Here is a 26,134-nt window from a genome sequence, read left to right on the forward strand (position 1 = left end):
ACTTACTGATCGGAATAATTGAAAAGTTCGGGCTCATAGCCGATGCAGTGCGTGCTAATTAGAACAGCAACGCTGAGCTCTCAGCACCGTACTGAGCCCAGGTGTTTTTCTAAAGCTGTCAGGTGCAGTTCATTTACATGAAGGAAATCTCTTACTGGGTACGATTGCAATGCAGTAAGTAGCACAGACTACTTAGGGAGTAGCCCGATGCGTTTAAAAACGACCCGAGCCAGGCAGGAGTCCAACCCGCAATCTCCTGATCCGTAGTCAGACGCGTTATCCATTGCGCCACTGGCCCCGGTGTGATACTGCAGGACTGTAACCCAGTGAGATCAGCACTGCAACTAGTAAAATATTACCCCCGGTCCATTCTTTACCAAAAGTGAGAAACACCTGTTTTCTACATTTTGTCTGTTTTAAAACCATATCTCTTTAAACCAAACCAAGAGTCTGTCTTTTGCACTGATATTCTGATTCATTTCGATTTCAAAGAAAAAAAAACATTATCTTCCAAAGCATCATAAAATTGTCCCTTCTTCCAGACTCTACTTCTCTCTTGTAGTAGTACAGCAGACCTTTCCAGGTGAGCAGATCACAGAGTCCGAAATGAGCTTCCTCCATCAAGCAAAGTACCTGAACATGACTCTGTCTTCATAAAAGTGCCCCTGTAATAAAGAAATTAAATCCGAAATCAAGAGGGCAGTTGCCTACTGAAGTTCAAGAAGTCATCAATTTTAACCTAGCAACACATTAAAGGCTGCATCTATACAAGTACGATTCTAGAAATGCTCACCAGATTACGTTTTAAGAAGGAACTGCGCCTCAGGTTCCGCCGAGATCTTAACTCGGATGGCAGGATTCAGAGTCCGGAGTGCGGACTGATGGCGCACGGAGGGTCCACATACTGTGGATCCCTCAGTGATCTTCCGCGTGTTCAAACAGCCAGCGTGTGACTCCCCTGTCCCCGTGACCTCATTGCTCTGCTCTCGCCTCTGTGCAGCCGAGCCCGACTCATGGTAAAGTGGAAAAAAGTATGCCCTCAACGTGAGATTGACTCTGGAGTGAGGATAGACGTTACCTTTTTATCGTTGAACAGGATGTATGTGATGTGGCGACTAGGTTCAATTTTGTATCCTCTTTAAAAGATTAAGGACTGGGGTGAGCGTGATTTACCACCCTTTCAGCTAAGAACCCGACGTGCGCACCGTTTAAGCTGCATAGACTCGGTCGTTTAACTCTTCTCCATTAGAAGGGTTAAGGTTAAAGAAAAAAACATTGCTGACTTCTTTTTTTTTTTGCCAGCCGCGAGTGCTGATTAGCAAGGTTTGTATTTCATGTTTTGCAAGTTGCATCCATTATAAGAAAAACAAGTTGTTCAAGACAGGAAATGAATGCTTGCATTTAATTAAGTCTAGCCGTAGGCGGTTGTCCATAATGACCAGTTCTGTTCGAGAAGACAGAACAAAAAAGGCACCGCTGGGATTCGGAGCCAGGGTCTCCTGTTTACTAGACAGGCACCTTAAGCAACTAAGCCACGGCGCCCCAGGAGAGCTGTCCTTTGACAGCCACTTGGACACACCACTCAGACACATCTGCATTCGGTGTGTGCTCCGCCTGCTCGCTGAGCAAGTTGCCACCTTTACATATAATAGCAACATCAACACCAAGAGAAAGGGTGACAAATGGCTTTTATCTGGAACTTTTCATGTCCAAGGAGCTCAATGTGCTTTCTGTGTACAACAGGGCCACTGAACTCCACACTGGCCACTGAACCACAGCAGTGGCTTGCTGGCTTGACATCTCCCAAGGAAAATGTTGAAATCGCATGTGGAACAGGAAAATGACCCTCGAGTACGGGGGAAAAAAAAGAAAAAGATCATCTGGAGCGCGCCAACCCATGTCCGGACAGCCCAGATCCCTCGACGAGGTGGCCGAGTGGTTAAGGCGATGGACTGCTAATCCATTGTGCTCCGCACGCATGGGTTCGAATCCCATTCTCGTCGCGCTCCATGTGTGCCCGTTCGACGTTGGCCCTCCTGTCGTTTGCTCCGGTTCTAGAGCCGTGCATTTTCTAGCGGTGGCTGAACATGGTATAGTAGGCTAACGTCGGTATCGAGCAGTAACAGTAACGGTATTTTCGTGTCGCTGCTGCCAAGTGGCTCTGGGTTGAGACCGCGTTTTCACTTACTTGCAACGCAAACGGAGAAAGCGATTTTTGACAGTCTCTCGAGAGACCGCGCTAGGTGTTTAGGGATAGACTTTGTCAGTTCCCCCTGGGATGGTGGCCTCTCAAATAGTTTGTGATTCCTTATACAGTAGAAGCCTGCTTCGTGGCTTAAATCCAAGCTAAGGAAACGAGTTAGAGGTCTGATGCAGAACTGCGAATTCAATGAAGGGGAACACTACAGTACATTGCACTGTATGTGTGAGGAAAGCTGCCCCCTTCAGTCCCTTGTCGACCGAACAGAGGACTGTAAAGGATACCGCCAAGAAACTTAAGGATGCTGGTTGGAATCCAGCTCCAAAGAAGCCCCTTTGGGTGTTATGTCATCAAAAAGTAAGAACAGCGAATCTCCCTTTGATCAAAAGCGCAACAGAGCTGTTTTCCGTGGAGCAGGTTTCAGACCCGTAGACCTGTTTTATTTGTAGGGCAGGGCGCATTCCCAAACGCGAATCTCCTGTTTTAGAAATGCTTTGGGCGGCGTGAAGTGAAAATAAGAAGTGGGCTCCAGATGCACATGGAAGCAATCAAGTGTTTCATCCGAGCTGTTTCAAAGACTGCCCAAGAGCTTTCCTTTCACAGAGGCGCAACGATTAATGATGGGGGTGCACCCTTCAATGCGCCTTACGACTCTAGGGAGTGATTGAGACGATTCGTAGCGTGTGCTCATTTCTCTCTATTCCCCGTGTTGCAGTGGTAGGATGACGTAAATTACTGCTTCGACACGTAACTGCATTATAATCACGTGCAGGAGCTGAGGGCTTTAGTTTTGTTTCGTTTTCCATGGCGTTCGTAAGCGCGCAAATCAAAGGCAAGTCCTGCGTCTAAGACGAACGTAAATGCTTTTGAAAGTGCAGTGTGGTGCAGCTTGTAAAATCCTTGTCCACATTTGTGGTTTGTTGATGTTTGTTCTGTCTGCCAAAGTTGCATTTTGACATCCGGACGGGGGGACTTTATCATTTGAACGTGAAGCCAGCCTTAAACCCTCTGAGGCGTGTCTGTCTGCCGGCACGTATCTTGTGAAAGGTATTTTCTTTTTAACGGAGAGCAACTTTAAAAAGGTATCCGCAGCCACCTCGCAGTCCGTGTTTGATTATAGGAGGAATGCGGCGGCGGCGGGCTCGCTTTTGTCGTTGTCGAGTGGTTAAGGCGATGGGCTCGAAATGCGTTGGGGCTTCCCCGCGCAGGTTCAAAACCTGCCGACTCCGGCGTCTGCCGCACGTCGCGTTGTGCCTGCGCGGCAGAGGCGAAGTGCCGCTTCTCCTTTCCTGGTACTATAACAACGCTAAATCGCTTGGCCCCGCTGCCATGGACATCAATTCTTCAGATAACCACACACTTTGCCTTCGCACCTCTGGTGCTCTGCTTATGCCTTTGAAAACCTAATGAATAAAGCTGAAAGAACCGACACGATATGTAGGTGCTCCTAAAGCACGCAGTAAACAACTGTTAACAGCAAGGGTTTCAGTGGGTTAACTGAGGAGAAGGCGTGATCGCTAATTGTTGACTTTTTATTTGGTGTTAGAAACACTCTTACTGTGCATGACGTGCAACAAATGTAGCCACAGAAATTGCATCACGCTTTCATGTATGCTATTGCAGACACCAACGTTGCCTAGATAGAAAACCGAAATAGCCGTGGGTTTGCTTGCTGGTCTGAAGGATCTCTCTTCGAATCTCTGTCATTTGTCAATGGAAGTAAAAGGCGCTGCAATCTCATACGTTCAGAATCAAACCCGCAGCTGTTGTTCGACTTTATTTCTTGACTAATTACAACTGAGTGTCGCATGAGCAGTTACATAAACTTGTTTGGTATATTTGAACACAGGTGCCGTTCTTCAATTAAAACTAACAGTACATTGTCAGGGATATTCAGTTCTATACAAACAAGAGACAGACAAGAGAATATTTCTACCGTTCATGTGGACTACGTGTTGACTTACTGATCGGAATAATTGAAAAGTTCGGGCTCATAGCCGATGCAGTGCGTGCTAATTAGAACAGCAACGCTGAGCTCTCAGCACCGTACTGAGCCCAGGTGTTTTTCTAAAGCTGTCAGGTGCAGTTCATTTACATGAAGGAAATCTCTTACTGGGTACGATTGCAATGCAGTAAGTAGCACAGACTACTTAGGGAGTAGCCCGATGCGTTTAAAAACGACCCGAGCCAGGCAGGAGTCCAACCCGCAATCTCCTGATCCGTAGTCAGACGCGTTATCCATTGCGCCACTGGCCCCGGTGTGACACTGCAGGACTGTAACCCAGTGAGATCAGCACTGCAACTAGTAAAATATTACCCCCGGTCCATTCTTTACCAAAAGTGAGAAACACCTGTTTTCTACATTTTGTCTGTTTTAAAACCATATCTCTTTAAACCAAACCAAGAGTCTGTCTTTTGCACTGATATTCTAATTCATTTCGATTTCAAAGAAAAAAAAACATTATCTTCCAAAGCATCATAAAATTGTCCCTTCTTCCAGACTCTACTTCTCTCTTGTAGTAGTACAGCAGACCTTTCCAGGTGAGCAGATCACAGAGTCCGAAATGAGCTTCCTCCATCAAGCAAAGTACCTGAACATGACTCTGTCTTCATAAAAGTGCCCCTGTAATAAAGAAATTAAATCCGAAATCAAGAGGGCAGTTGCCTACTGAAGTTCAAGAAGTCATCAATTTTAACCTAGCAACACATTAAAGGCTGCATCTATACAAGTACGATTCTAGAAATGCTCACCAGATTACGTTTTAAGAAGGAACTGCGCCTCAGGTTCCGCCGAGATCTTAACTCGGATGGCAGGATTCAGAGTCCGGAGTGCGGACTGATGGCGCACGGAGGGTGCACATACTGTGGATCCCTCAGTGATCTTCCGCGTGTTCAAACAGCCAGCGTGTGACTCCCCTGTCCCCGTGACCTCATTGCTCTGCTCTCGCCTCTGTGCAGCCGAGCCCGACTCATGGTAAATTGAAAACAAATATGCCCTCAACGTGAGATTTACTTTGGAGCGAGGATAGATGTTACCTTTTTATCATTGATCAGGATGTATGTGATGTGGCGACTAGGTTCAATTCTGTATCCTCTTTAAAAGATTAAGGACTGGGGTGAGCGTGATTTACCACCCTTTCAGCTAAGAACCCGACGTGCGCACCGTTTAAGCTGCATAGACTCGGTCGTTTAACTCTTCTCCATTAGAAGGGTTAAGGTTAAAGAAAAAAACATTGCTGACTTCTTTTTTTTTTTGCCAGCCGCGAGTGCTGATTAGCAAGGTTTGTATTTCATGTTTTGCAAGTTGCATCCATTATAAGAAAAACAAGTTGTTCAAGACAGGAAATGAATGCTTGCATTTAATTAAGTCTAGCCGTAGGCGGTTGTCCATAATGACCAGTTCTGTTCGAGAAGACAGAACAAAAAAGGCACCGCTGGGATTCGGAGCCAGGGTCTCCTGTTTACTAGACAGGCACCTTAAGCAACTAAGCCACGGCGCCCCAGGAGAGCTGTCCTTTGACAGCCACTTGGACACACCACTCAGACACATCTGCATTCGGTGTGTGCTCCGCCTGCTCGCTGAGCAAGTTGCCACCTTTACATATAATAGCAACATCAACACCAAGAGAAAGGGTGACAAATGGCTTTTATCTGGAACTTTTCATGTCCAAGGAGCTCAATGTGCTTTCTGTGTACAACAGGGCCACTGAACTCCACACTGGCCACTGAACCACAGCAGTGGCTTGCTGGCTTGACATCTCCCAAGGAAAATGTTGAAATCGCATGTGGAACAGGAAAATGACCCTCGAGTACGGGGGAAAAAAAAGAAAAAGATCATCTGGAGCGCGCCAACCCATGTCCGGACAGCCCAGATCCCTCGACGAGGTGGCCGAGTGGTTAAGGCGATGGACTGCTAATCCATTGTGCTCCGCACGCATGGGTTCGAATCCCATTCTCGTCGCGCTCCATGTGTGCCCGTTCGGCGTTGGCCCTCCTGTCGTTTGCTCCGGTTCTAGAGCCGTGCATTTTCTAGCGGTGGCTGAACATGGTATAGTAGGCTAACGTCGGTATCGAGCAGTAACAGTAACGGTATTTTCGTGTCGCTGCTGCCAAGTGGCTCTGGGTTGAGACCGCGTTTTCACTTACTTGCAACGCAAACGGAGAAAGCGATTTTTGACAGTCTCTCGAGAGACCGCGCTAGGTGTTTAGGGATAGACTTTGTCAGTTCCCCCTGGGATGGTGGCCTCTCAAATAGTTTGTGATTCCTTATACAGTAGAAGCCTGCTTCGTGGCTTAAATCCAAGCTAAGGAAACGAGTTAGAGGTCTGATGCAGAACTGCGAATTCAATGAAGGGGAACACTACAGTACATTGCACTGTATGTGTGAGGAAAGCTGCCCCCTTCAGTCCCTTGTCGACCGAACAGAGGACTGTAAAGGATACCGCCAAGAAACTTAAGGATGCTGGTTGGAATCCAGCTCCAAAGAAGCCCCTTTGGGTGTTATGTCATCAAAAAGTAAGAACAGCGAATCTCCCTTTGATCAAAAGCGCAACAGAGCTGTTTTCCGTGGAGCAGGTTTCAGACCCGTAGACCTGTTTTATTTGTAGGGCAGGGCGCATTCCCAAACGCGAATCTCCTGTTTTAGAAATGCTTTGGGCGGCGTGAAGTGAAAATAAGAAGTGGGCTCCAGATGCACATGGAAGCAATCAAGTGTTTCATCCGAGCTGTTTCAAAGACTGCCCAAGAGCTTTCCTTTCACAGAGGCGCAACGATTAATGATGGGGGTGCACCCTTCAATGCGCCTTACGACTCTAGGGATTGATTGAGACGATTCGTAGCGTGTGCTCATTTCTCTCTATTCCCCGTGTTGCAGTGGTAGGATGACGTAAATTACTGCTTCGACACGTAACGGCATTATAATCACGTGCAGGAGCTGAGGGCTTTAGTTTTGTTTCGTTTTCCATGGCGTTCGTAAGCGCGCAAATCAAAGGCAAGTCCTGCGTCTAAGACGAACGTAAATGCTTTTGAAAGTGCAGTGTGGTGCAGCTTGTAAAATCCTTGTCCACATTTGTGGTTTGTTGATGTTTGTTCTGTCTGCCAAAGTTGCATTTTGACATCTGGACGGGGAGACTTTATCATTTGAACGTGAAGCCAGCCTTAAACCCTCTGAGGCGTGTCTGTCTGCCGGCACGTATTTTGTGAAAGGTATTTTCTTTTAACGGAGAGCAACTTTGAAAAAGTTTCCGCAGCCACCTCGCACTCCGTGTTAGATTATAGGAGGAATGCGGCAGCGGCGAGCTCGCTGTAGTCGTGGCCGAGTGGTTAAGGCGATGGACTCGAAATCCATTGGGGACTCCCCGCGCAGGTTCGAATCCTGCCGACTACGGCGTCTGCCGCACGTCGCTTTGTGCCTGCGCTGAAAAGGCATAGTGCCGCTTCTCCTTTCCTTGTGCTATAAAAACGCTAAATCGCTTGTCCCTGCTGCCATGGACATCAATTCTTCAGGTAACCACACACTTTGTGTTCGCACCTCTGGTGCTCTACTTATGCCTTTGAAAACCTAATGAATAAAGCTGAAAGAACCGACACAATATGTAGGTGCTCGTAAAGCACGCAGTAAAGAACAGTTAAGAGCAAGGGTTTCAGTGGGTTAACTGAGGAGAAGGCGTGATCGCTAATTGTTGACTTTGTATTTGGTGTTAGAAACACTCTTACTGTGCATGACGTGCAACAAATGTAGCCACAGAAATTGCATCACGCTTTCATGTATGCTATTGCAGACACCAACGTTGCCTAGATAGAAAACCGAAATAGCCGTGGGTTTGCTTGCTGGTCTGAAGGATCTCTCTTCGAATATCTATCATTTGTCAATGGAAGTAAAAGGCGCTGCAATCTCATACGTTCAGAATCAAACTTGCAGCTGTTGTTCGACTTTATTTCTTGACTAATTACAACTGAGTGTTGCATGAGCAGTTACGTAAACTTGTCTGGTATATTTGAACACAGATGCCGTTCTTCAATTAAAACTAACAGTACATTGTCAGGGACATTCAGTTCTATAAAAACAACCCAGTGGGCATTGATTCGTTGAATATACGTATATTTATGGCGAAATTACGTCTATACGTATATATACGTCGCCTAGACGTATAATCAACGTCGAATTGCAACCGTAAAATCGACGACATGAATAAACGCATATATAACACATCTAACACAGTGCCTGAGGCTTTTTACTGTAAATTACGAAGTAAATTATTTTGGCAGTAATTAATTTACACGTGTATAATACATATAGTAAATATAATAAATTAATTACTGCCAAAATAATTTACTTCGTGCACTGTGCAGAGTGCCGTATACTCCTAGTTGCGGCACACACGATACATACAGTAAAAAGCCTCAGGCACTGTGTTAGATGTGTTTTCGACGTTATATATGCGTTTATTCATGTTGTTGATTTTACGGTTGCAATTCGACGTTGATTATACGTCGAGGCGATGTATATATACGTATAGACTTAATTTCGCCGTAAATATACGTATATTCGACGAATCAATGCCCACAGCTTGGCATACAAGGGTTTTGCTGAGGGGGTCTTGCCACCTGCCTGAAAAAAAACAGTAAAATGTTTGAGTGCCTATAGAGTTTCTATTTTTATTTTCTTGACAAAAGTTGATACCATTTCCTGGACACCCCGTCCCCCATCAGTGCGCGGTGCCCGGGGAAAAATCTGTAGGGGGGCGTCTGAAATTCTGAGGGGGGAGTGATATTTCGGTTGAAACGGAGCTGTACGGTGCAGCTACCCAAATGAAATCTCGCAGCTATGCCATTGATTAGTGCTTCATGATAGAAGATAACGACTAGCAATCTGGTATTTGCGATGAAGTTCAGTTTCACATTTTTCGTCACTCTCACGGTTTGTATTGCCTGGAGCGAAAAGTACCATAAGCGTTCATTTTTGCAGCTACATGGACGTTCTGAATCGTTAAGAAAAAAATGTTGTAAAACCAACAGAAAGCACAGACTGCTATAACTAGTCCTAGTTATATAACGATTTTAAGTATAATGATAAACTACTGCAAGGAATCGGTCCACCTGAGCAAACAGGATCGTAATGTTGACACTCAATAACGACACTGATATGTGAAGTTCCTGGACGGATAGCCCTCCTGCCCATCAAACAGACTGAGTGACTGTTCGTGTCATTTAGTGTTTTCTGACCATTGACAAAGTACAACTATTTTTTTAGGGCGCAAATTAAGTTAGGTAAATCTTTTTGCCCAAAACTGAAGGGGCGACATTCCCCCCTCCCCCCGTGATGCCAGGCCTGTCCCCATCCTATTCCATAATGTCATTATATATAATACCATACAACAGTGACCGATCCTTACTAACTGCATGCGTTAAAATTGCACATCAGCTCATAGCAGGGGGCACATAGCCGCGATGTATTATCAATGTTAAATTTCAACCATAATATCGACAACATTAATAAACGCATACGTTGAGAAAATATCGAACCCAGCATATTTTCCGGTTATATACCACAATGCATTGCTAGTATTCGTTGGTCACCATTTTGGACACGTTTTTCAAACGTAGAAGTATATCTGCAAATATCTCAGCAATCCTCTTTTGACGAGTAAGGATGAACAATAATAATACTATCTGAATACATACAGATCTTTCTTAATATTATTTTGATTAAAATAGTACGTGAATAAGCAAAAAAATGGCACATAAAATAGTGTGAATGGGGAAGATGACACAAAATCGTTTTGCCGTTTCTCTTATTCTTATTCTATGTTGTACTTTCAAACTTTGGGTACTCTTATTTAGGACAGACTTTATTGCTCAACTGCTATGATGCAAGCCAAATTTTATACATTTATTTCAGCTTTGAGCTTAGTAAACCGTTCATTTTTTAGATTATACTAAAGAAGATATTAATCATCATTTATTTGGGAAGTAATATTATATAATTTTCTCCTAGCTGCGGTGCTGAAGTCCCACCCTACATCAACAGAAAAAGAAATAAAGGAGCACGCAATGTGTTACTTGAAGAATGCATATGCAAGGCAGGGGGCCAGGAGATCTGGACTCTGAAAATAATAGGTTTTTGGTTCTAACTGTTAGGACAATTAGACAGGGTTTGCAAATAGTGGACAAAAATCGTCTTAACTTCCATTGTAATATTTTTTTTCTTGGAAATATAGAAGTTGTACATTTTAAAATGTATATTTGAATCAAAATGTGGTTTTGAGTTAGTGTGTTAATGTAATTAGTTTTGTGTTTGTCATTACTATACTGTATATTGCCATGTTACCAGAATTTGTAGCTGAAGTTTAAGACTAGTTGTGTTTTTTATGATTATTGCCCATATGTTGATTGTTGATTGATTGTATACAATGTATAATTTGAAATACGTATGTTTCAGGTGTGAATGTGTATTTTCAGAATAAATTTCTAAACCTAATCATTGGCTTGATTTACTTGTTTCTACACCTATAAAATCTATCTTTGATGTATAATAGACCTCTAATGTTATCCGTATAATAGACCTCTAACCATATACGTATAATAGACGTCTAAAGTTATCCGTATAATAGACCTCTAACCATATACGTATAATAGACGTCTAAAGTTATCCGTATAATAGACCTCTAACCATATACGTATAATAGACGTCTAAAGTTATACGTATAATAGACCTCTAACCATATACGTATAATAGTCCTCTAAAGTTATCCGTATAATAGACCTCTAAAGTTATCCGGAACTCCAACCATATATGTATTATAGTCCTCTAAATTTATCCGTATAATAGAACTCCAACCATTTATGTATAATGAACGTCTAAACATAGACGTATAATTGACGTATAACTTTAGACGTATATTAGAATTTCATTCTAGACGAATTGTAGACCACATTTAGACGTCTAAGGTATACGTTTAATAGACGTATATTATACGTCTTTTGCCCACTGGGAAGAGACAGACAAGAGAATATTTCTACCTTTCATGTGGACTACGTGTTGACTTACTGATCGGAATAATTGAAAAGTTCGGGTCATATCCGATGCAGTGCGTGCTAATTAGAACAACAGCAACGCTGAGCTCTCAGCACCGTACTGAGCCCAGGTGTTTTTCTAAAGCTGTCAGGTGCAGTTCATTTACAGTACGCCCCGTGTCTCAACGGTAGGACGGAGTCAAATACTGCCTCGACAGGCAACAGCATTATAATAAACCGCAGGACTTGAGGGCTGTTGTCTTTGAATGTTCCAAGGCATTCGTAAGAGCGTAGGTCAAGGGCCATTCGTGCATCTCCTGTAACTCGAGTAAAAATGCTATTCAAAGTGCAGTGACTGAAATCGTCGTCCACATGTCTCCGTTGTTGATTTCTTTCTGTCTAAGAAAGTTCTATTTTCATGTCCGAACGGGGAGACTTTATCATTCCAACTTGAAGCCACCCTTAAGTACTCTGAGGTGTGTGTCTGCTTACACGTATGGCGTAAAAGGTTTCTTAAACGGAGAGCGAACTTGAAAAAAGTTGCCGCCGCCGCCGCCTCGCACTCCCTGTTCGATTGTACCAAGAAGCCAACAGCTGGCGTATTCACTTTAATCGTGGCCGAGTGGTTAAGGCAACAAACTTGAAATCTGTTTGGGTCTCCCTGCGCAGGCTCAAATCCTGCCGACTACGGTGTCCTTTGCATTTGCTCTCGTGCGTGCATGAAAAAGGACCAGCGCTGTTTTGTTTTCGCTGGGACCTTTAACACTCTAAATCGCCTAGACCCACTGCCTTGGAAATCGATTCTTCAGCACCCACGAGTGACGCTTTGCAGCTGGACGCAGATAACGATGCTTTTCTGCAACGAGCTTTCCAGCTGAATTTTCTCGGCAGCTCCATACTGAACCTGTTCTCCATTGCAACATAGCGGAGGCTCGTCACGTCTATAGCAAGGCTGTGTAGGACCGCATACGCCACAGTGACTTGTACACAGACCACATGAAAGGCAAGCAAAATACACGTTTAAAATTCCAAAGACTCACAAGGTCAGAGGAACAGCGATGACCTGAACAGATCTGTTACAGAAGTCTAGGTTGACCTTTTTAGAGCTGTAATTGCATTTTTGTTTAATAGAAGATCAAATCTACTCGCATGTACCAGCACCTTACAGTTTATTGATGTTAATTCTATTTAAGTAATAAGATTGCTAACGATGTTGGACTTTAGCCGGTGTTTTTTAGAACAAATTGCTTACTCTTCTGTAAGGAATACGCAGTACGTGCCTTTGTCAGTCATTGCTCACCATACCTGTAACTTTCTTATCTAACTCACTTCCTCAAATGGTGAAGGTCCACAAACCTAAATGAAAAAAACCCTTGTTGTAGATGAGGTGCACAAAAAAGCAGCCCCTGATAGTGTATAACACATTTATACTATTGCAGAGACACATGTAACATATATATATATACTGTATATATATATGAAACAGAAATAGAAACAGAAACAGGAATCGCTTACTCACCTGGAGAATCTCTGTAGGAATATCTAGCATTTGTCAATGGAAATAAAAGCTGCTTTAATACAGTGCATGTTCAAACTCAAACACTCAGCTGCTGTTCTTGTTTGTTTTGGGACAAATTGCAACTGAGCATCGCATGAGCCGTTACGTACCCTTATCTGTTAGGGAATTTCAAGGGAGGAGTTAGGTCAGAATGGGTAGGCTGCAAAACAACAAGTAAAGATTTATTCCAAGATGAAACGTTGTGGCGATTTTCTTATCTTTTCAGCATGGACTAAACTTTTATGTGTTCCTTATATGCTATATATGTATATATTAGCACCAATGTCGTTCTTAAAAACGAACATGAAATTGTCAGGGACATTCAGCTATATACAAAGACGAGACAGACAAAGTAATAATTGTGTATTAACGTGGCCTACATATTGACGCAATGATCGAACTAACTGACATGTTCTGATTCAGATCCCCTGCAGTTCATGCCAATTAGAACAATAGCAATGCTGAGTCCTCCCCACCCTACTGAGCACAAATTCAGCTGCTCTCCAGTTCTGTTCTGCATGTTTTTTCATTGCAATTGAGCTCGGAGCTGGAGATGATCTCCATACAGTTCTGTGTTAACTAGCCCGCACTTGCGCGCTAATTTACGGGTTGTGGCAAATGCTTTTCTATAGTTCATATACATGACGGCAACCTGTTACTAAGGAACCTGAGAGGTTTAAAAGCCTCACGAGCCAGGCAGGACTCAGACCTACAATCTTCTGATCCAAAGTCAGGCGCGTTATCCATTACGCCACTGGCCCATAGAACATGCGCTTGCACTCCACCACAGAGAGCTCTACACTGCTACTAGTAGTACACTTCCCCATCTAAATTTTCACAGCAAGAAACTTGTGTTTCCTACTATTTTTATCAGGTTTAAAATATCATCTCCTTAAAACAGAAAAAGTGTTGTGTCGTGCTGAAATTCCGATTGATTTTGAATTCAAAGAAAAAAGGTTTTCTTCCAAAACACCATGAAATTGTCACATCTTGCAGACAATAGGTGTATTCCATGTTGAAAAGAGAAGAAAGAAAACCATGGAGCCTTTTACAGGTGTGAGGCTTCTTCAGGTGTGAGAAGACCTCACAGTCGAAACGCTGTGTTTCCGTTCTTCTCTTTTCAGCATGCAATAAACCTATTACTTGTTCCTTTGCAGCCGAGGCATGCTGACGTAGCTACCCAGCTGAACATCTTGCAGACTCTACAGTACTTCTCTCCTGTAGAAGTAAAGCAGGGCTTGCTGGGTGAGCTTTTGCTCCGGTAAATTAGGTCACGTGTCATGTTAAATCACTTCTTCTAAACACAACATTTGCTGGAGCTAGCTTTCCCCATGAAAAGAGACATTTCCCTTACAGTACATGACATATCGTTTTTATTCTATCAATAAGTATAGAAATAAAACAAAAGAAAAAATGGTGTCGCCAAAGAATGCACAGCTCTGTCGCCTTGGGGAGGTGTCAAGGGCATTGAGCTCCTTGGACATGAGAAGTGCCAGATAAATGCCATTTCTCATCATTTCTCTTGGCGTCAGTTCTGCTATTAAATGGGACGGAGGCAACGGGCTCAGAGAGCAGGTTAAGTGCACACCGAACGCAGATGTGTCCAAGTGTCTGTAAAAGCGCGGTGCTCTGCTGGCGCTGTTCCCTAGTGGCTTAAAGTGCCTGCCTAGTAAGCAGGCGATCCTGGGTCTGAATACCAGCGGTGCCTCTCTCCGTGTCTTGTTGTGCCGCATGTCTCATTTCAGACAAACATGTACAGCTTGGTTCAGTTTAATGCAAGAATACATTTCCTTTCTGGAATAACTTGTTTTTGAAGAAATCCATACAGCTTGTGAAAGATGAAATCCATTCCTTGGTTGTCAGTGGAAAAAGATTGCCGGCTGCAAGAAGCGCAAGTGATTGTTTTCTTTGACCATAAACCTGCAAATGTAGGGCGCACAAAAGACTGTCAGACTCTGTGGTGCTGAAAAGTTGGTGGTTCAAGCCCCTCCAGTATGCGTGTCTCAGTTTTTCCAATGTAAACATCATCACCATTGCTAAAGAAGATGGCGCAGAAGGCTCCACAGCCGAAACGTTGTGCTTCTTTTCTTCTCTTTTCAGCATGGAGTAAACCTTTGCTTTATCCTTTGCAGCCTAAGCATGCTGACGCAGCTACCTTTCTCTTAACGCGCCTCAATCATTATTAACCAAAACGATCAGCAGAATAAGTCGCCTTTGTGGTGATGTCACTCCTCTGCTTCACAAATGTCCTTAGTGACGGGCCATTTCTTTCTGCCATTTTTCCGGAGCGGTTATTGATTACTCCATCATTTCCCTCTTACTTCCCATCACTAGATTGAAAAAAAAAACAGAAACAGGCTGACAGGACGACAATCAAATTGCAAAAACTCATCAAAGCACTCGATAGAGTATTTGAATCCACAAGTAGCTACGAGCAACTTTGTCCTGGCTTGCATGAAAGTCGGAAAATGTCAAAAAGAAAAAGATGGTGGCTTTTTCATATTCGTTCTTTTATTTTTAGTTCGTTGCTTCTTCTGTCCATTGTCCTCCTGCCTGGCTCTTGACCTGTTTGAACGCACACAGTAGATTTTTATGCAGGGGATTTGTCCTGAGCCTCTGTGAAAGACCCACCCACCCCCATAAATAACTGCTCTAGAAACACATGAATGCAAAACTAAACCACAGCTTAAAGAGGAGCTTGTCATGACCGCCAGGCAGTTAAGACCAACTCTTAAGTGATCTAATCAGCACCAGCAGTGGGTGATTATTAACAAACGCCGCCGCACGAGTTAACCCACCTGCACACACTCCACCGTGCGGTACACAGTGCTATTTTTACCATCTTTACCTGCTTCCCGCTGGTATTGAGTCTACTCCTTGAGAGCTCTACCTGGCGTTTTTTCCATTACCTCGTTTATTCTGGATATTGGACTCCCCTTCTGCCTTTTCGACTTTAGACCTCGCCTCTCACCTCGGACTGTTTGCCACCAGTGTTCTCCCTGGATTACGACTTACCTTACGCCTCTTGAGCACGAAACAAAGCAAAGCAGAGCAAAACAAAACGAACAAACGAAAACCCTCACGTCCCGCACTTGCATATAACGCCGTTACGTGCCCAAGCGGTATTGTACGTCATCCTAGCACTGCACCCCGGGGCGTATGGTATATGGGAACGAGCACATGCCACGAATCGTCTCGAATCACTCCCTACAGCTGTAAGGCACCTTGAAGCGTGCGCCCCCAACATACTTCTTTGCGCATCTGTGAAAGGTAAACTCTTGAGCAAACTCTGAACCAGCTCTAAGGAAACTAATCCGATTAGACGTTACTTTGACTCATCCTTTAAGGGACCCTTGTTAATTGGAGAATCCAATGATTTCGAATGAATTCTGTATGCGTTAAAAGACAGCTATACACAGAAAACATGCAGGACACTTCTCATGATGTTTCCCGAGCCGAAACACAGTGCATTTTTCCAAGCCATCTGACAAAGCCCGCCCACTGAAAACTGCAGCAGATCGTGTAAAGACATTCAACTTTGTAACTACTGCACGCACGCACAGGAAGCAGAATAAATTCCTCTTTTCAAACTGTCAAAGGTTTGCTTTGCGAACACTGCAGGACATCGCACAATCTCTTTTGAACGGGGACAAACGATTTCTTATGGGGCGCAGTAAGTACAGACGTTTAAAAAGCTCCACTCATGCCGACGATGCAGCATGAAGAAGCGCAACCTAACGTTTGCATTCCTAGCAAATTCCTTTTATTTTTTTATAAATAAAGACAGTCTTGTTTAACAAACAACACACACAACATTTTACATTGTCAATTCAGTTCAAATCAATGTATTTCTATATAGCGCCTTTCACAACAAGGGCTTCCCAAGGCACTTAACAATGCAAGTTGTTAAGAGCCTTGTGTCTAATATGCCGCCTAGGTTACGTGCTGTCTCTTTGAGGAAAATGTTTAAATCCTCTGAGTTAAGTGCCCTAGTTATAGTAGTCCTATCAGTATTGTTGCCTCCGATCAACAGATCCTCATTTTTCTCAGAGTTGAGTAACAAAAAGTTTTCACACATCCAAGTATTTCCTTCCTTAATGCATTTAACTAAACTGATAATAGAAGAGTTGTCGTTTGGTGTAAACAAAATGTTTATTTGAGTGTCATCAGCATATGAATGAAAGTTCATATTATTTTTTCATATTATCCTACCTAGCAGCAGCATGTAGAGAGAGAGAGCAATATTGGTCCCAGCACTGATCTTCTGGTACCCCAAATTGAACTGGTGACATTGATGAAGCAGTACAATTATTAGATATTTGAACATAATGAAAACGATGAGTAAAATGTGAAGTAAACCACTGAAGGACGGTTCCAGATAAGCCAACCTCAAACTCAAGCCTGTGTAACAAAACAGAGAGGTCAACCGTGTCAAAGGCAGCTCTAAGATCTAGAAGCACAAGCACTGTTGCATTCCCCGCATCAGTAGCTAAGAGAATATCATTTACGACTCTTGTTAATGCAGTTTCAGAAACCAGAATGAAATTTCTCAAGCATATTATTTGAATCCAGATACGATTGACGTTGGGCAACAACTATTGTCCCAAGACTTTTAGATTGAAATGGGACCTTTGAGACAGGCCTGTAGTTGTTAAGAACTTGTGGATCCAAATTTGACTTCTTAAGGAGCGGTCTAACAACCGCTACCTTAAATTGATCAGGTACAACGCCTGACGCAAGCGATGCATTCATCATACTAATTATAGGTCCTGCCAGTCCTTCGAGGGAATCTTTGACTAGCTGAGTGGGGATGGGATCTAGCGAACAGGTGGTTGACTTTGTCTTACGTCTGTGTTCATGAGTCCACCATAAGAAGAAATCTGAACAGGAGTGGTGATCATGCGAGGTCACCATGGAGGAAACCACTGCTCTCCCCCCCAAAAAAACCACCACTGCCCCTCTCAAGTTCGTTAAAGACCACATGGATGTTCCACAGCAACTCCTGGAACAATGTTCTGTGGACAGATGTGACAAAAGTTGAACTTGTTGGTAAATGTGCACAGCGTTATGTTTGGAGATAACAAAACACTGCATACCAACTCCAAAACCTCATCCCACCTGGGAAGCATAGCGGAGGCTGTACGGCTTGCAATCATCGAGGGACCGATGAATTCCAAGATGTATCAGGAAATTCTACAGCAGAATGTCAGGGTGTCTGCCTGTGATCTAAAACTCTAAAGACGCTGGGTCATGCAGCATGACAAAAACAAAGGAGTACATCAACAACAGAGTGGCTGAAACAGAAGAAATTCCGTATTTTGGGATGGCCAAGTAAGAGTCCTGACCCCAATCCCATTGAAGTGCTGTGGCGTGATCTGAAGCAGGCCGTTCAGTGCAAGACATCCCAAAAATATACATGAACTGAAACAGTTTTTCATAGAGGAATAGGCCAAAATACCTCCTAACCGCTGCTCAGGTCTGACCAGCCGCTACAGAAAGTGGGGGTTGAGGTTTTTGTCATAAAGGAGGTTCCACTAGCTCCTTAATATAAGGGTTCACGTACTTTTTCCATCAATGACCTTGATTGTTTAAACCATTTGGTCAATAAAGAAACAGCAATGTCAAATGTTGGGCGTGTGTTGTTTGTTAAATCAGACTCTCTTTATTAATTATTATGACTTAGATAAAGATAAGATCACATGTTAGGAGCCATTCATGCAGAAATCCACATCATTCCAAAGGGCTGTTTACAAAAGTTTTTCTCCCAACTGTATGTGAGAGAAAAGCAGAGACGCTCACTGAGTAAGGTGGGGTTGCAGCTTCACAAATCACAAGGACATTTGTACACTCAAAAAGGGACAGGAGCACCCCAGGTGGGACTCGAACCCACAATCCCTGGCTTAGGAGGCCAGTGCCTTATCCATTAGGCCACTGGGGCACACTGGGTTGGGTCGATCACGCTGATGAAGAGCCAGTTTTTTTTTTCCTTTGCTTTTTCAAAGGGATCCCCAAAATTAGGAAAGTTAGGCAGCAGAAGGTTTACTGTGACCTGAGAAGGACCGGCATCCAATCACGGTGGTACACACACACACGCTCTCACTCATCTGAGCTACACGGCTACCAAGATGATCTCAGGTGCGCCGAGCTGGTACGGAACATATTGAACTGATTGACGGCGAATTGTCTCTCAGACAGGCTTTTCACCTCTGAGCTCCCTGACTGACAGTAATCAGCTAGGTAGTGAAACAGTCAGCTGCTTCTAAGCCTTAAACAGCTGCATCTCGGCGCTTCCACAGAGAGATGATTTGAAAGCCAAACATCGCCCATTGGGAACACCTTACTATCACTAGTTTAAGAGACTCTTAAGGTCTTGCAGAGGTGCCTGTCTAATAGCATGCGCTTTGCAAGCTATAGGTGTTTAGGCTGAGGCAGAATGCCTGTTAACAAAATATTTTTCTAAAGGGGCCTCGCACTCTTTTCCAAGCAATGGTCACCATCCCCACCGAGTGTCACAATGTAGTCATGTCCTAGGACATCACCTGTTAGTCTCCATTTGTCTGCCACCAACACTTTAGGTTACGGAGTCACAACCGCACCCCGGAGACCAGAGGAGCCGTTGGCGTTCTGGCGGCGCAGATTGGGCTGAAGGTGGGGCGCTTGAATCTCGCTGTTGGAGGCCGTCTGAAACTGACCCAAGCCTTTCCCTTGAATTAAATGTAAATAAGAAATGAACCCCAGATGCACATGGAATCAATCACGTGTTTCCTTTGAGCCGTTTCAGAGACTGCTCCAGAGTTTACCTTGCACAGATGCGCAAAGATTAATGATGGGGGTGCACGCTTCCAGGCGTCTTACTACTGTAGGGAGTGATTGAGACAATTCGTAGCTTGTGCTCATTTCCCTCTATTCCCCGTGTTACAGTGGTAGGATGACGTAAATTCCTGCTTCGACACGTAACGGGATTATAATCAAGTGGAGGAGCTGAGGGCTTTAGTTTTGTTTCGTTTTCCATGGCGTTCGTAAGCGCGCAAAACAAAACAAGAAAACAATCCAACTACTCCAACTACAGGCTGATCAAGGTATCTCCCCTGCCAGGTAAGCCGAGAGCCGCAGGCGATGAGCCCGGAGCTGAACGGGCCCCACTGGCTCGTTTGTAAGGCCAGGTGCATTGCCAACCACGACCGGCAGGGCAGAGGCCTTGAAGGCGGCCTGGGCTCCTGCAGCTGTCCAGCCACGCACTCTGGTTTCTCTTCATCTCGTACAAATCTTTTGCCTTTTACTAAAGATTTCCAAGTAGAGGAGCATGAATGAGTTCCATACAATTTTTGTGCTTTCCTGCCTTCGGGTGGGGCGCAGCTGGGCTGGTCAAAGAGAGAAAACAAAACCGCTCACAATCGCTCTTATTACGGCGACTGTGGCCGTCTGCTCTGCGAGTCCTCGGTCTCCGCCTGTCTGATTGGCGCTCTTTCCTCTGGGAGGCGGGAAGTGTCCGGCCGCAAATATGAAGCGTTACAGCAACGACATGCCATGAGACGATTGATAACGATTTCCATAGGATCCCCGCGGTTGCCTGGCAACCGTCAGCTTTGTGCAGTGGCAGTATCGTAGCCTGTGAGGTTTAGCCGAGGCACGATTATTGCTAGTTGAAAACTTTTCTCGTCAGAGCGTGACATAGTCTTGCAGGCATCGTGCTGTCTAACTGCAATACTATACCGCTGGAGGAAACAGCCCGGGTTCAATGAGCCTTGGAATGTGACTAGGAAAGTGAAGCCTTTTGAAAGAGGTAATGTCGACGCTTTTTTAACAGAGCACCAAAAAAACGTCTTTTTTGAAGGACTGGGCAGTGAGCATTGTTGGTTCAGTGGTAGAATTCTCGCTTCCCATGCGGGAAGCTCTGGTTCGATTCCCAGCCAAAGCAGTGGCTTTTGCAGCGAGTGGCTCCATCACTTGCATCCCCTTGCAACTCGCAACTGAAAACCCACTGAAGCAAAACAGGTGTTAGCCAGGTCAGTACCCGGATGAGGGTGAGCTACAGGGAAAAACAAAGTTTCCAGCTGGAAGCGGTGTTAATGGTGCCGGTGGGGGGGCGCTCACCCTGAGGTCTGTGCGGGTCCCAATCCCCCAGCATATTGACGGAGACGCTGTGTTGTAAAAGGGCGCTGTCTCTTGGATGAGATGTAAAACCGAGGTCACAGCGCTCTGTGGTCATTAAAAATGACCACCAAAACCTTTGACAAAAGCTCTTGGTAATTGATGGTCTTCAATAATGCTTCTCCTTTAGGTACATTTTAAATCAGCTGAAAAATGCTGTGAAATGGGGGGTCACTTCACGCCAGTGTAGGATTTGGGTTACAAGAACTATAAAACTGCACGAGAAAGCCCGTACACTGAATTACACGGCTTTCAATTCAAAGGAGGGCAAAAGAAATTCCCTGAGTTCGATTTTTTGCAGCACAGAGAGGATTGCTGTCGTGAGGCTGGTTAGCTCAGTTGGTTAGAGCTAATAACACCAAGGTTGTGGGTTCGAGTCCTGTACGGGCCAGGTCCTTTTCTCCTCTCTTACAAAAGCTGTTAGGTTCCTTTCCGTGGTGAGATGGGTTGTCATGCAATGCTGCTACATAGTGCCAACAGACAATTAAATGACAAAAATGAAGAGAGTTAAAGCAGCTGGAAAGGTTTTCTTACAACTTTTGAGCTGACACAGTTTTGGAAAATGTTTTCTTCACGCTGCACTGTACCACATAGGCAGCCAAGAGTCTCCAAAACAAAACAGAATTGACAGTCATATAATGTCCATTAACCCCGGTTTTAAACACAGCATCATGTCTGCCATCATAAGAATATGAGTCCAATATTTTAGAATATAGTCAGAATGTCTTCTAACCTTACCTGTGGTGTCTTTAATCCCTATTGCTCAATGCATGGTGTACGTACTGCATACATGTGTCTTGAGAATGAGGAATGGGCCCCTAAGACATTTACCTGTTTCACAAATGATCGGATTTTACTAGAGATTCTGTTTGGGATTCAGATGTGCATTCGGACAGCAATTCCTTTCAAGAAATGATACGTTCTGGATGAGGTCAAAGGTGCTGGAACACTGTATTTAGGATGTGTTTGCAGTGATTGTGTCTCCTGCTTCAACGCAGTGATATATAGATGTGCTCCTGTAATTTATTGGTACATGCCCAGGGCAGTAAGTAGTCTGAGGATTTATTTCCAGAAGGCATAGAGCAGTGAAACAGTGAAGTAGTGCAGCACACTGGATCATTATATTATTAGAATCTATTCTACCTAAATTATTACATTATACACAACTTGAGCTCTCAGCACCGTACTGAGCCCAGGTGCTTTTCTAAAGCTGTCAGGTGCAGTTCATTTACATGAAGGAAATCTCTTACTGGGTACGATTACAATGCAGTAAGTAGCACAGGCTACTTAGGGAGTAGGCTGATGTGTTTAAAAACAACCAGCGCCAGGCAGGAGTCAAACCTCCAAACTCCTAATCCATAGTCAGACACATTATCCATTGCACCACTGGCCCTGGTGTGACACTGCAGGACTGTAACCCAGTGAGCTTAGCACTGCAACTAGTAAAATATTACCCCCGGTCCATTCTTTTCCAAAAGTGAGAAACACCTGTTTTCTACATTTTGTCTGTTTTAAAACCATATCTCTTTAAACCAAACCAAGAGTTTGTCTTTTGCACTGATATTCTGATTCATTTCGATTTCAAAGAAAAAAAAAACATTACCTTCCAAAGCATCATAAAATTGTCCCTTCCTCCAGACTCTACTTCTCTCTTGTAGTAGTACAGCAGACCTTTCCAGGTGAGCAGATCACAGAGTCCGAAATGAGCTTCCTCCATCAAGCAAAGTACCTGAACATGACTCTGTCATCATAAAAGCGCCCCTGTAATAAAGAAATTAAATCCGAAATCAAGAGGGCAGTTGCCTACTGAAGTTCAAGAAGTCATAAATTTTAACCTAGCAACACATTAAAGGCTGCATCTATACAAGTACGATTCTAGAAATGCTCACCAGATTACGTTTGAAGAAAGAACTGCGCCTCCGGTTCCGCCGAGATCTTAACTCGGATGGCAGGATTCAGAGTCTGGAGTGTGGAATGATGGCGCATGGAGGGTCCACATACTGTGGATCCCTCAGTGATCTTCCGCGTGTTCAAACCGCCAGCGTGTGACTCCCCTGTCCCCCTGACCTCATTGCTCTGCTCTCGCCTCTCTGCAGCTGAGCCCGACTCATGGTAAAGTGGAAAAAAATATGCCCTCAACGTGAGATTTACTCTGGAGTGAGGATAGTTGTTACCTTCTTATCGTTAAAACGGATGTATGTGATGTGGCGACTAGTTTCTTCTCCATTAGCAGGCTTAAGGTTAAAGAAAAAAACATTGCTGACTTCTTTTTTTTTTGCCAGCCGTGAGCGCTGATTAGCGAGGTTTGTATTTCATGTTTTGCAAGTTGCATCCATTTTAAGAAAAACAAGTCGTTCAAGACAGGAAATGAATACTTGCATTTAATTAAGTCTAGACGTATGCGGTTGTCCATAATGACCAGTTCTGTTCGAGAACACAGAACAAAAAAAGGCACCGCTGGGATTCAGACCCAGGATTTTCTGTTTACTAGACAGGCGCTTTAACCAACTAAGCCACGGCACCCCAGGAGTGCTGTCCTTTTGCAGCCACTTGGACACACCACTCAGACACATCTGCATTCGGTGTGTGCTCCGCCTGCTCGCTGAGCAAGTTGCCACCTTTACATACAATAGCAACATCGACACCAAGAGAAAGGATGACAAATGGCTTTTATCTGGAACTTTTCATGTCCAAGGAGCTCAATGTGCTTTCTGTGTACAACAGGGCCACTGAACTCCACACTGGCCACTGAACCACAGCAGTGGCTTGCTGGCTTGACATCTCCCAAGGAAAATGTTGAAATCGCATGTGGAACAGGAAAATGACCCTCGAGTATGAGGGAAAAAAAAGAAAAAGATCAACTGGAGTGCGCCAACCCATGTCAGGACAGCCCAGTTTCGTTGACGAGTTGGCCGAGTGGTTAAGGCGATGGACTGCTAATCCGTTGTGCTCCACACACATGGGGTTGAATCCCATCCTTGTCGCTCTCCATGTCTGACACGTGTGCCTGTGCGCCTTTGGCCCTCCTGTTGTTTGCTCCGGTACTAGAGCCGTACATTTCCTAGCGGTGGCTGAACATGGTATAGTAGGCTAATGTCAGTATCGAGCAGTGACAGTAACAGTATTTACGTGCCGCTGCTCCCAAGTGGCTCTGGTTTGAGACTGTGTTTTCACTTACTTGCAACGCAAACGGAGAAAGCGATTTTTGACAGTCTCTCGAGAGACTGCGCTAGGTGTTTAGGGATAGACTTTGTCAGTTCCCCCTGGGATGATGGCCTCTCAATTAGTTTGTGATTCCTCTAGACGTTTATACACTAGAAGCCTGCTTCATGGCTTAAATCCAAGCTAAGGAAACGAGTTAGAGGTCTGATGCAGAACTGCGAATTCAATGAACGGGAACACTACAGTACATTGCACTGTGTGTGTTAGGAAAGCTGCCCCCTTCTGTCCCTTGTCGACCGAACAGAGGACTGTAAAGGATACCGCCAAGAAACTTTAGGATGCTGGTTGGAATCCAGCTCCAAAGAAGCCCCTTTGGGTGTTATGTCATCAAAAAGTAAGAACAGCGAATCTCCCTTTAATCAAAAGCGCAACAGAACTGTTTTCCGTGGAGGAGGTTTCAGACCCGTAGACCTGTTTTATTCGTAGGGCAGGGCGCATTCCCAAACGCGAATCTCCTGTTTTAGAAATGCTTTGGGCGGCGTGAAGTGAAAATAAGAAATGGGCTCCAGATGCACATGGAAGCAATCAAGTGTTTCATCCGAGCTGTTTCAAAGACTGCTCAAGAGCTTTCCTTTCACAGAGGCGCAACGATTAATGATGGGGGTGCACCCTTCAATGCGCCTTATGACTCTAGGTCGTGATTGAGACGTACGTAGCGTGTGCTCATTTCCCTCTATTCCCCGTGTTGCAGTGGTAGGATGACGTAAATTCCTGCTTCGACACGTAACGGCATTATAATGAAGTGTAGGAGCTGAGGGCTTTAGTTTTGTTTCGTTTTCCATGGCGTTCGTAAGCGCGCAAATCAAAGGCAATTCCTGCGTCTAACAGGAATGTAAATGCTTTGGAAAGTGCAGTGTGATGCAGCTTGTAAAATCCTTGTCCACATTTGTGGTTTGTTGATGTTTTTTCTGTCTGCCAAAGTTGCATTTTGACATCCGGACGGGGAGACTTTATCATTTGAACGTGAAGCCAGCCTTAAACCCTCTGAGGCGTGTCTGTCTGCCGGCATGTATCTTGCGAAAGGTATTTTGTTTTTAACGGAGAGCGACTTTAAAAAAGTTTCCGCAGCCACCTCGCACTCCGTGTTAGATTATAGGAGGAATGCGGTGGCGGTGAGCTCGCTGTAGTCGTGGCCGAGTAGTTAAGGCGATGGACTTGAAATCCTATGGGGACTCCCCGCTCAGGTTCGAATCCTGCCGACTACGGCGTCTGCCACATGTCGCCTTGTGCCTGTGCGGCAAAGGCGAAGTGCTGCTTCTCCTTTCCTGGTACTATAAAAATGCTACATCGCTTGGTCCTGCTTCCATGGAAAGCAGTTCTTCAGGTAATTCTACTCTCTTACCAAAGCTGTTAGGTGCCTTTCCGTGATGAGATGGGTTGTCATGCAACGCTGCCACATAGTGCCGACAGAGAAGAGTGTTGCGGGAGAAGAGAAAAGTGTTTGACGTTTTAAGAGTGTCTTAGGTGGAGCCAAAATCAAGTGTCACAAATGCAAGTGGTTGGATTTCCAATGTTTAATATGGTAAAAATAAGCGGAAGTTATCTGCCGGTCCGGCACAGTCTGCCATGCTTTTGTCATATACTGTAAAGTGGTGTCGAACTGGGTGTCGAACTGGAGCCTCACCATTTGCATATGTGAGGCTCCAGTTATACATCGAGTGTCACATTAAATGACAATAATGAAGAGAGTTAAAGCAGCTGGAGAGGTTTTCTTACAACTTTTGAGCTGACACAGTTTTGGAAAATGTTTCCTTCACGCTGGCTGCACTGAACAACACAGGCAGCCAAGAGTCTCCAAAACAAAACAGAATGGACAGATAGGAGAAAATTCCCACTCGTCCTGAAGTTCCCAAAATCCAGCACTGAGCGTAAACAAAGTGTCTAAGTAGCGTGGGAATGCTAACCCTAACCCTAGCTGGAGTTTGAGCAATCCAGCACTGAGCGTAAAAAGATGAGTCAAAGTAACGTCTAATCGGATTAGTTTCCTT

The 26,134-nt window shown here is 44.5% G+C and overlaps 6 non-coding genes and 1 pseudogene across 6 annotated transcripts; 6 read left to right on the plus strand and 1 right to left on the minus strand.

Annotated features, from left to right (window-relative positions):
* Nucleotides 1–1,921: 1,921 nt before the first annotated feature.
* On the plus strand, nt 1,922–2,003 carry trnas-gcu (transfer RNA serine (anticodon GCU)). The gene has a single exon. It is a non-coding gene; the product is annotated as a tRNA-Ser (tRNA).
* A 4,076-nt stretch (nt 2,004–6,079) lies between these two features.
* On the plus strand, nt 6,080–6,161 carry trnas-gcu (transfer RNA serine (anticodon GCU)). The gene has a single exon. It is a non-coding gene; the product is annotated as a tRNA-Ser (tRNA).
* A 1,343-nt stretch (nt 6,162–7,504) lies between these two features.
* On the plus strand, nt 7,505–7,586 carry trnas-cga (transfer RNA serine (anticodon CGA)). Its single transcript has one exon. It is a non-coding gene; the product is annotated as a tRNA-Ser (tRNA).
* An 11,052-nt stretch (nt 7,587–18,638) lies between these two features.
* On the minus strand, nt 18,639–18,711 carry trnar-ccu (transfer RNA arginine (anticodon CCU)). The gene has a single exon. It is a non-coding gene; the product is annotated as a tRNA-Arg (tRNA).
* A 1,297-nt stretch (nt 18,712–20,008) lies between these two features.
* Nucleotides 20,009–20,122, plus strand: LOC148631848 (U5 spliceosomal RNA). The gene has a single exon (XR_015934549.1). It is a non-coding gene; the product is annotated as a U5 spliceosomal RNA (small nuclear RNA).
* Nucleotides 20,123–20,355: 233 nt separating this feature from the next.
* LOC148631849 (U4 spliceosomal RNA) lies at nt 20,356–20,435 on the plus strand (annotated as a pseudogene).
* A 4,834-nt stretch (nt 20,436–25,269) lies between these two features.
* Nucleotides 25,270–25,351, plus strand: trnas-uga (transfer RNA serine (anticodon UGA)). The gene has a single exon. It is a non-coding gene; the product is annotated as a tRNA-Ser (tRNA).
* The last annotated feature ends 783 nt before the right edge of the window (nt 25,352–26,134 follow it).

The sequence above is a fragment of the Lepisosteus platostomus genome, unplaced genomic scaffold (genome assembly GCF_059453375.1).
Source record: "Lepisosteus platostomus isolate fLepPlt1 unplaced genomic scaffold, fLepPlt1.hap1 Scaffold_73_H1, whole genome shotgun sequence".
Lineage (NCBI taxonomy): Eukaryota > Metazoa > Chordata > Actinopteri > Semionotiformes > Lepisosteidae > Lepisosteus > Lepisosteus platostomus.